Below are 10588 nucleotides of genomic sequence, written 5' to 3'. Positions count from 1 at the left end.
GTGATGTTCTTCTTAATTCATACATTCATGTCCTACCCCACCAAGTTCTCAGGATTTGACTATATTTGGAGGTGGTGTCTTTCCTCCTCCTTATTCTAAGTGTGTGTGTATGTGTGTGTATGAACTTGGGACCTTGTAGGCATAAAGTTCTATCTGCATAGTCATTATGCTGTCTCTCTAGCCCAGTAGTATTTTATTTTATTTTATTTTATTTTATTTTATTTTATTTTATTTCTTTCTTCCTTTCTTTCTTCTTTTTATTATTAATATTGGATACAACAGAGCAAAATTGAGAGGGGAAGGGAAAATAGGGGGAGAGAAAGATAGATGCTTTCAGACCTGCTTCACCACTTGTGAAGTGACTCCCCTACAGGTGGGGAGCTGGGGACTCAAACCGGGATCCTTGCTCAGGTCCTTATGCTTCATACTATGTGCACTTATCCCAGTACACCATTGCCCAGCCTCTTTTCTGCCTTCCTTTCTCTCTTTTCCTTTCTTTCTTTCTTTCTTTCTTTCTCCCCTTCTTTCTTCTTTTCATTTTGCCACGAGGGTTATTACTGGTGCTTCGTGCCTGTATGAAACCACAACTTCTATGGAGCATTTTTTCCTCTTCCTATTTTATTTGATAAGACAGAACTTAAGAATGGGGGAGGAGGGAGTCTGGCAGTGGTGCAGCGGGTTAAACGCACGTGGCGCAAAACACAAGGACCGGCACAGGGATCCTGGTCCAAGCCCCAGGTTCCCCACCTGCAGGGAGTCGCTTCACAGGCAATGAAACAGGTCTGTAGGTGTCTATCTTTCTCTCTCCCTCTCTGCCTTCCCCTCCTCTCTCCACTTCTCTCTGTCCTATCCAACAACAACGACCTCAATAACAACAACAATAATAACTACAACAATTCTTCTTCTTCTAGCGTTTGCCCTTCTTCCGTAGCCAGTCAACAGCGTCAGGTTGAAAGCTGTCAGGAGCTGCTTGTTGCTGGCTTTGAAAGTGACTGGGATCCATGTGGATTCAGTCGGCTAGGAAGGATCATCAGTTTCCCCAATGAATGGGTACTCACGGGATGCACCACGAGAAGGTCGATCCAATGCATCCCAACAATAAAACAATAAAAAAGGGCAACAAAAGGGAATAAATAAATAAATAAAAATAAAAAATAGTGGGGGAGGAGATATAAAAGGAGAAAGAGAGACACCTGCAGATCTGCTTCATCACTCATGAAGCATCCTCCTGAAGGTGGAAAGTGGGGACTCGAACCCAAGTCCTTGAGCATAGTGACATGTGCACTCAACTGGGTGTGCCACAGCCTAGCTTCTCCAGTAGTCTGTTCTTGCTTTTTTTTTTTTTTCTTCTGGTATTGAATGTGCCAGAGTGATACTCTGATCCTTTCTCTCTCTTTCTCACCCCCCACACCCAGCATTGCTAAGCTCTGACTTATGGTAGTGCAGGGGAGTGACCCTAGGATCTCAGACCCTTAGGCATGCATGTCTGTTGCATAACCAATATGCTATCTCCTCCTCCCCTTTTTCTTCTCTTTTTCTTTTCTTCTCTCTTTCTCTCTTTTTTATGATAGATGAAGACATTTACTTTATTTTATTTTCCTTTATTGGGGCATTAATGTTTTACATTCAACAGTAAATACAATAGCTTGTACATGCATAACATTTCTCAGTTTTCCACCTAACAATACAACCCCCACTAGGTCTTCTGTCATCCTTTTCCAGGACCTGTACTCTCCCCCCCACCCCAGAGTCTTTTACTTTGGTGCAATACACCAACTCTAGTCCAGGTTCTGCATCTCTCTCTCTCTCTCTCTCTCTCTCTCTTTCTCCAGAGCACTGCTCAACTCTGTCTTATGGTGGTATAAGGGATTGAACCTGGGCCTTTGGAGCCTCTGGCAAGAGAATCTCTTGACATATTTTATGCTATCTTCCTAGCCCAGTAGTATTTTTGAAGAGATGATTAAGATCAAATGATGTCATGTGGGAAGGACATAAACAAATACAACGGTGTTCTTTGCTAACCAACAAAATTAGGTTTCCCATGACGTTCTCCAGCATCCTGTTAAAGATGTTGTCAGAGCTGAGAAGCAGGTAGACCAGATGGCAGCATGTTGTGGTTCATCCTGGAAACTGCTTTTGGGCAATGGGAGCTGCCCTCAGGCTACTCTGAGAGAATGACTGCTAGGATGAAGTTCTGATGTGGAGATTTTTTTTTTTTTTTTTTTGTGCCCAAACCGTTTTTATTTCCCCAGCCTGAAGACTGGAGGTGCAGCAAGCAGAGCCGGCACAATACTGCGGGTACAATGGGGGTGGGGGGGGGCGGTGTAGAGTGAAGGCGCTAAGCTCAGGCGAAAGTAGAGCTGTTCCAGACCACGTTGGCCGAGTTCATGTCGTAATAGTTGATGTGATCATGTCCGGGCTGATGCGCAGGCGCTGGGCCAGCTGGTCACAGAGCAGTTTGTAGGTGCGGTTCTGGGACCCGCCGATCTCGCCGATGCTGTGCCGGCCATGAGCTGGTCTGGGACCACGTGCACCGCTATGTACTGGGCCGGCTTGCCGGTGGCCTGCGCCAGATGCTGGGTAAACTCAGAGAGGAGCCCGTCCGGCACGGAGGCCCAGGGCACGTTGGTGTTCATCAGGAACATCCGCATGATGGCGGAAGAATTAGGGAGAACCGGGGCACTGCGGACAAATGGCGGGCGTAGTGGCACCAGGAAGGACCGGAGGAGATACCTGACTGCCTTGCAGTCCCCCCACGGTGGGGTGCAGATTTTTATACACTAATGGGAGGGAAGCTTGCAGTAAATGTTTTTGGGAATTCTGTAAAGTCGGAGTAAGACAACATGACTCTTATCCTAGTGTTATCTATACATCGAAGACATCAAACAAAATCATTACTTTTTTTTTTTCTATCTAGTCTGTTAACCTCTTTTTCTAGGAACTGGCAGTCAGGTGTCAAGAGTTTGAGGTTTCAGCTGCTGTGAAATGACTTGTTATGTGTCCATCCTTATTGACATTTCAGTTGTTTGTTTTACTGATTCGTCTTGCAATTGAGTGTGGGATCTGCAGGTTTGGTCTCTTCATAATGCAAGACCAGCTGCACCTTGACTTTTGAATATTTTTTTTATTTATAATTGGATATTGACGGAGAGAAATTGAGAAGGGAGGGGGAGATAGAGAGAAGGAAAGAGACAGAAAACACCTGCAGACGTGCTTCACCACTTGTGAAGCTTTCCCCCTGCAGGTAGAGACCAGGGGCTTGAACCTGGGTCCTTGAGCATTGTAATGTGAGGACTTACCCAGGTGTGCCACCTCCTGGCCCCTTTTTAAATATTTTTTATTTGTTTATTATTGGATAGAGACAGAGATAAATTGAGAGGGGGGAGAGAGAGGAAAGAGACAGAGAGATACCTGCAGACCTGCTTCACCATTGGTGAAGCTTTCCCCCAGCAGGTAGGGCACTTAGTCTTTTGGATTGCAACAAGGTCCAAGGAAGAGGATGGCTTCAGGCTGATATCTGTGACAATTCATGATCCCTTTAGCTTATAAGAAGAGATGAGGACACACACACATCCTTAGATAGATAGATCCCTAGCAGAGGAATTGCTGGATCATGGGATAGGTCCACTTCCAGTGCTTTAAAGAATCTGCAGACTATTTTCCACAGGGGATGAACCAATTTACATTTACACCAATAGTACAGAATGGTGCCTTTCTCTCCACATCCCTACAGCACTTGTTGTTTCAGTCTATTACTATTATTACAAACCCAAACACTATAAACACAGCATACCTGGTTGAGCACACATGTTACAATGCACAGACCTGAGTTCAAGCTTCAGTCCCCACCTGCAGGGGAAAAGCTTTGTGAGTGGTGAAGCAGTGCTGCAGGTGTCTCTGTCTCTCTTCCCTGCTATTTCTTTTTCTCTCTTGATATTTGTCTATATCCAGTAAATGATAAAGATAATAAAATAATTGAGAGAGAAAGAGAGAGATAGAGAAACCACAGCATCAATAATTTCATCACTGGAGTGGAGACTGGGCTTGAACCTGGCTTGTGCACGTAGCAAAGCAGTGTGCTATCCAAGTGAGCTATTTCACTGGCTCCAGAATATTTCTTACTGGATTCAGACCTCCTATCTTTGTCATCATCACCCTTTTTTATATCCCTCTAGATGGAGGAGGGATTTGGAAGCTGAAACCAAGATCTCCCCTCTTTCGGAAAATTGAATTTTTGTCAGAGAATGTAGCTCTGTGCCCTTTAAGAACTGGGCCTGGGAATGGCTTCCTGAGGCTATATTTGTTCTTATTCTTAGGTACCAATTATTAGCTTTTTTATGGTTTGATTTCGCAAGCTTTATTCCATGGGCATGATTGATTCAATTACTGGCCTTTGGTGACTGAGTCAACTTTCAGCCCATTTTCTCTCACTGGAAGTCAGGGGGTAAGAGTTGGGGTGGAACGGATATTGGGATTGCAAAATTCTAACTCTGGTTGATTCTCCAAGCACAGCCTCCATCCTAAGGCAGGGGTCAGGCAGTCGTTTCATTAACATAACAAAAGGCACATTAGGACTGTCATTATTTTGGGAAATCCCAATGATTTTCAAGAACTGAAAGCCAGAAGTGAGGATAAAGATCAAATATTTGTTCCTTTCTTTATTTTATTTTATTTTAAATATTTTTTACTTTATTTTAATATGAGAGAGAGAGACTGAGGGAGACTGTGGTCCAGGAGGTGGCACAGTGGATAAAGCATTGGACTCGCAAGCATGAGGTCCTGCGTTCAGCACATGTACTAGAGTGATGTCTGATTCTCTCTCTCTCTCTTTCTCTCTCTTCCTCCTATCTTTCTCATTAATGAATAAACAAACTCTTTTTTAAAAAAGGGGGTGTCTGGGAGGTAGCACAGGGATAAAGCATTGGATTCTCAAGCATGAGGTCCCGAGTTCAATCCCTGGCAGCATATGTACCAGAGTGATGTCTGATTCTTTCTCTCTCCTCTTATCTTTCTTATTAATAAATAAATAAATTCCTTTAAAAAATAAAAGAGAGAACTGTTGAGGGACAGGAGGTACCTGGAGGGCACCGCCCAGAAAAGAGTGGTGACAGGTGTGGCTTGGAAAGGTGGAGGTGGGGCTTGGGTGTAAAAAGGTAGGCCTGTGGGCGTGGCTATCTTTTTCTGTCTGGATCATCATGTAAGTAACAACTCTGTTTCTTTTTCTCTCTCCCTCGGTCTTTCTCTTTCTCTCTTATGTTCTAATATGTGAATGTTCTTAATTTTCCTGAGTAAAATTTACAATTTCTGAAAATCATGCTCTCTCCTCAATTCTTTGTTGAGATAATTCGTGAACATTTTAAATGTTGAGGAAACAAATGTCAGTCCCCTTTCTCCCAAAATAGACTGGCCAGAGCAGTGCTCAGCGTTGACTGATGGTGGTGCTGGGAATTGACCTGGTGTATTGGGGTAATTGTTTGTTCACCACATGTTTAAAGGTTTGTCACACATAATCTCAACAAAGAATTGGAGAGAAAGCATGATTTTCAGAAATTTTAAACATTATTCATGAAAATTGAGAACATTTATATGTTAGGCTAAGAGAGATGGAAAACCACTCAGAGCTTTTACTTGTTGATAGGCTCACCTAGGCAGAGAGAGAGAGGAGAGATTAAGAGAGAGAGCCATGCCCATAGATCTAGCTTATAAACATTCAAGCTCCATCTTCACCTTTCTAAGCCACACCCATAACTGTGTAGCAATTTCCTTCTCCTAGGCACACAGGTATGCCTGGGGAACAGGTGTTCTGGCATGGTGCATCAGTGTCTGTGTTCCCTAGATACTTCCTGTCTTTTTCTGACTTCAACACTTTAAGTAGTTGTGGAAAAAAATAAATAAATAAAGTTAGTGACTAGATGCATTGGTTGCTGGTGACCATTTTCAAAGAGGAGTACAATGGATTCCAAAAAAAAATTAAAAAGAAAAAAACCATGGATCTGAGCTTGGAGACTTAGAAAGAACAACAGCAATGCATTAGGCCAGGGTATTTGGAAGATCTCTCCAAATTTATCCACTAAAGTTTAATAATATCATCAGTGTTAAAGCAGAGGATTGAGTGTGTTAGGAGAGTGGGGAAGCTGAGGTGAAGAGGTAATTGGTTCAGACAAGAAGAACAATGATGACACTGGGGGTGGAGCCTGGGCTCAGGGTCCTTGCTTTAAGTCTAGAGGCAAAGAAGCAGAGCCAAGGAAAAGGGAGGGTCTGGAAGTCATTTCAGGTCAGAGGAGATGGATAGTGGTCATGGAAAAGACTCTCATGCCTGAAGCTCTAAAGATCCAGGTTTAATCCTCAGTACTACTCATAAACCAGAGCTAAGCAGTGCTCTGGAAAGAAAAAAGTCATTTGATAATCTCAAAATTTCATTGTGTAAAAAGCCAATTTAAGATTCCTAGTATTGCTTGGAGGCACCCAGACCATTCAGTTTAGTCACTTCAGGCCTGGGTGGTCCAAAGCTCCAGCATAATGGTTTTTGGTGTTCTGAGTTGCCTTTGGATGGTTTGGTCCATTTAGGCAGAGGGACATTTAAGCAAGAGGTAGGGGGTGGTGCTTTCTGAAGGAGGAATAGTCTTCAAGCATTTATCCAACTGTGATGTCATTTTCTTCTGCATTTAATTAATTTCACTATCTTATTTATTATTTTTATCTTATTTTATTTATTTATTATTATTTTTATTTTATTGGATCGAGACAGACATAAATTGAGAAAGTAGTGGGAAATAGAGGGGAAGATAGACAGAGAGACACCTGCACCATTACTTCACCACTTATAAAGCTTTCCTCTTGCAGGTGGAGACCAGGGACTCAAACCCAGGTCCTTGCACATTGTACCATGTGCAGTCCACCAGGTGAGCCACTACCCAGCCTCTTATTTTATTTCCTTTTTAATATATATATCGAGAGAGAGAGAGACCGACCAGAGCACTGCTCAGTTTATGGTGGTGCTGAGGATTGAACCTGGGATCTTGGAGCCTCAGGCATTAAGTCTTTTGCAGAACTACTCTTCTGTCTCTCCAAAGAATTGCTAAATAGCTAGGTTTCTTTAGGGAAATAGTTTCTCCTGAAGAAAACTGGGTCAAAGGCAAATTTAACACAGACATACAGCCCACATTCCAACTAGAATGAGTCTGTGTTCCAATCCCAGGCTACGTGCTAATTTGAGCACTCAGGGCACGAGCTAGGATGAAGACTCAAGGTCAGAACACGCAGTTCCCACTGAGGTAGCCTGCTTTCAAAGGTCCAGACATAGTTGAACACACTTCTGATTAGTAGTGGCCTGGTTATCAGAGTCAAATAGTGTGAAGTGCCACAAGGATTTCCAAAACATACAAGGCTTTTGACACGGGGAAAAAAATCTTTATTTTAGTTATTTATTTTTTTTTAAACTAGAGCACTGTTAGTTCTAGCTTATGGTGGTTCTGGGGATTGAGCCTGGGACCTTAAAAGCCTCAGGTATGAATATTTTTTTTTGCAGAACCATTACACTATCTCCTCAGACTGAGAAAAATATGTATCTAAGGAATATATATTTATTAATATGACAGAGGGAGAGAACCAGACCACTACTATGGCATATGTGATGCCAGGGGTCAAACTCAGGACCCCATGCTTGAGAGTCTAACATTCCAGCCACTGTGCTACCTCCTGGATCTTGAGTAAGTTTTTTGAATTAGCTCTGGATAACTCAGATATCAAAAGGTAGATCTCTTTTTATTTATTTTAATTTTTTATTATCTTTATTATTTTGATAGAGACAGAGATCAAGAGGGAAGTGGAAAGTAGAGAGAGAGGCAGACACTTGCAACCCTGCTTCATCACTCACAAAGCTTTCCCCTGCAGGTGTGGACCAAGGGCTTGAACCTGGGTCCTTGGGCTCTGTAACATATGTACTCCACCAGGTGCGCCACCACTTGGCACCAACAGGTAGATCTCAAATCCAGGAGAAAATTGACTTTTATTTTTACTTTTTCATTGGTTCAATAATGATTGACAAGACTATAGGATAAGAGGGGTACAATTTCACACAATTCCCACTACCAGTGTTCCATATCTCCTATTCCCTCAATTGGAAGCTTGGAAGCTTTCCTATTCTTTTTTTTTTTTTTTTTTGCCTCAAGGGTTATTGCTGGGGCTTGGTGCATGCACTATGAATCCACTGTTCCTGGAGGCCATATTTTTTACACTGTTGTTGTTGCTGCTGCTACTGGCATTGTTGTTGCTATTGTTGTTGTTGGATAGGACAGAGAGAAATTGAGAGAGGAAGGGAAGACAGAAAGGGGAGAGAAAGATAGACACCTGCAGACCTGCTTCACCACCTGTGAAGCGACCCCCTTGCCGGTAGGGAGCCAGAGCCTTGAGCCGGGATCATTGAGCCAGCCCTTGTGCTTCACACTATGTGTGCTTAAGCTGGTGTGCCTACCACCTGGACCCCTGTTTTCCTATTCTTTATCCCTCTGAGATTATGGGCCTGGGATCACTAAGGGGTGCAGAAGGTGGAAGGTCTCACTTCTGTAATCGCTTCTTCACTGGACATGGGTGTTAGCAGGTCAATCCACACTCCTAGCCTGTTTCTATCTTTCCCTAGGAGAGGTGGGGTTCCAGGGCACATTAGTGAGGTAATCTGCTCAGGGAAGTCAGGTTGGCGTCATGGTAGCATCTGCAAAATGGCTGAAAAAGCATTAAGATATAAAGCAGAACAAATTGTTTAATAATCAGGCATCTAAAGGTAAAAAGAATATAGCAGATGAGACTTTGGGTCTTCATGGAAGGAGCTAGGAAGTCTATTTTAGGTATATTAAAATGGGCCCATGATTTTACTAATTTTTGCCTGAGCCCAACAATTAACATGTATGTGGGTTAAAGGTATTGTCTGTGGAAATGGTATCAGAATTATAAATTGGACTAGAGAGGCCATGTGTTGGCACACCTGGTTGAGTGCAGATATTACTGTGTGTAAGGACCCAGGTTCAAGACCCTGGCCCACACCTGCAGAGAGGAAGCTTCACAAGTGGTGAACAGGGCTGCAGGTGTCTCTCTCCCTCTCTCCCTCTCTGTTGTAGAGCCAGATGTTGTAGTGCACGGGCTGCAGAGAAGAGAGAGAGAGGGTCCGGAGCGAAGAGGAAACACAAATCTTTATTCGCGCTGGCACCTCAGAGTTGGGTGTTAGAGAAGCAGGTTGGGCCACATGGAGGTAGAGAAAATGGCCGCCTCATGCAGTAACCTTTCCTGCGTCTGAACACCAGAGTGGAGTGCCGGCAAGAGAGCGAGGTGCGGAAAATGAAGGGTTTTTATAGGAGTAGCTTTAGCGAGAATGGGAAGGGGGAGGAGTAACCATAGCACTCCAGGATAGGATGATAACTCTCATGAGAATGGGAGGGGGGGAGGAGTAACGAGAGCACTCCAGATATCGCGGGGATATAGACAATGTCCTGAGGGCACAACATGGCTGAACAGGCACTCCGAGAATGTCCCAACTCTCGCGGGAACTAGCAGTAGCCTGAGGGGACAACATGGCAGATGTGACTGCATTGGCACAATTTCCCAGCACCTCTCCTCTTTCAATTTCTCTCTGTCTCTATAGTAAGTAAGTAAAAATATGAAAAACCCCCCAAAATATCCCCACCTGTGAGGAAGTCACTTCATAGATGGTGAAGCAAGTCTGCAGGTGTCTATCTTTCTCTCTCCCTCTCTATCTTCCCCTCCTTTCTTCATTTTTCTCTGTCCTAACAATGAAAAAAAAAACTAAAATAGTGTTTATTTATTTTTTAAAAAGTGTTAAAAAAGAAATAGGACTAGAAAGCTAGATCAGGGAAGAGAGTATCTCCCACATCTGGGAAAGGTATGTAATTACCGTTAACTGTAAACCCTATAGCTCTGATCTGGCGCTCATATTCTGCACAGGAACTGCATAACCTCTGCACCCCTGTAGGTTTGAGCTCGCATTCCATGGTCATAGCTAGGAATATTCTAGACTGTACTCATTTCAGGACCAGTCTTCCTTGAGTGCCAGAGTATGTTGTTCCAGCCTCCCTTTGGAGAGTGGGGAAGTCCCTTCTATTGTTCTACATTGAGGGCAAGATACTATAGAGGCCCATAAGAGGGTCCATGATGCTGTTCCTGATGGAGATGACCAGTGATAGTGGAGAGAGGGATCTGTCAAAGGTCTAGGCCCTTAATGTCTACATGGGAATCCCAGAAACCCCTGACTAGAAGTAAAGATAAAGAAAGGATCATAAAGGCTGCAAGAGAAACACAAAAAGTCACGTATAGAGGAAAACCCTTAAGACTTAACAGTAGACTTCTCCACACAAACTCTGAAAGCCAGAAGAGAATGTCAAGATATCTGTCAAGCTCTCAGTGAAAAGGGGTTTCAACCAGGAAAACTGACTTTTAAATTCTAGGCTTAAAGGTTCCAGGTTCAGTCCACACCCAGCACTAATATAAGCCAGAGCTGAGCAGTGCTCTAGGGAAAGAAAGGAAGAAAGAAAAAAAGAGAGAAAGAGAGCAGGAAAGAAGGAAAGGAAGGCAAAGAGAG

At 43.4% G+C, this 10588-nt stretch overlaps 1 pseudogene; it reads right to left on the bottom strand.

Moving 5' to 3' along the window:
• Window positions 1-1236: 1236 nt before the first annotated feature.
• On the bottom strand, window positions 1237-2878 carry LOC132536489 (macrophage migration inhibitory factor-like; annotated as a pseudogene).
• Window positions 2879-10588: the final 7710 nt, after the last annotated feature.

Source organism: Erinaceus europaeus, unplaced genomic scaffold (assembly GCF_950295315.1).
Source record: "Erinaceus europaeus unplaced genomic scaffold, mEriEur2.1 scaffold_656, whole genome shotgun sequence".
NCBI classification, from domain to species: Eukaryota; Metazoa; Chordata; class Mammalia; order Eulipotyphla; family Erinaceidae; genus Erinaceus; species Erinaceus europaeus.
This window is presented reverse-complemented; position numbering and strand designations above follow the sequence as displayed.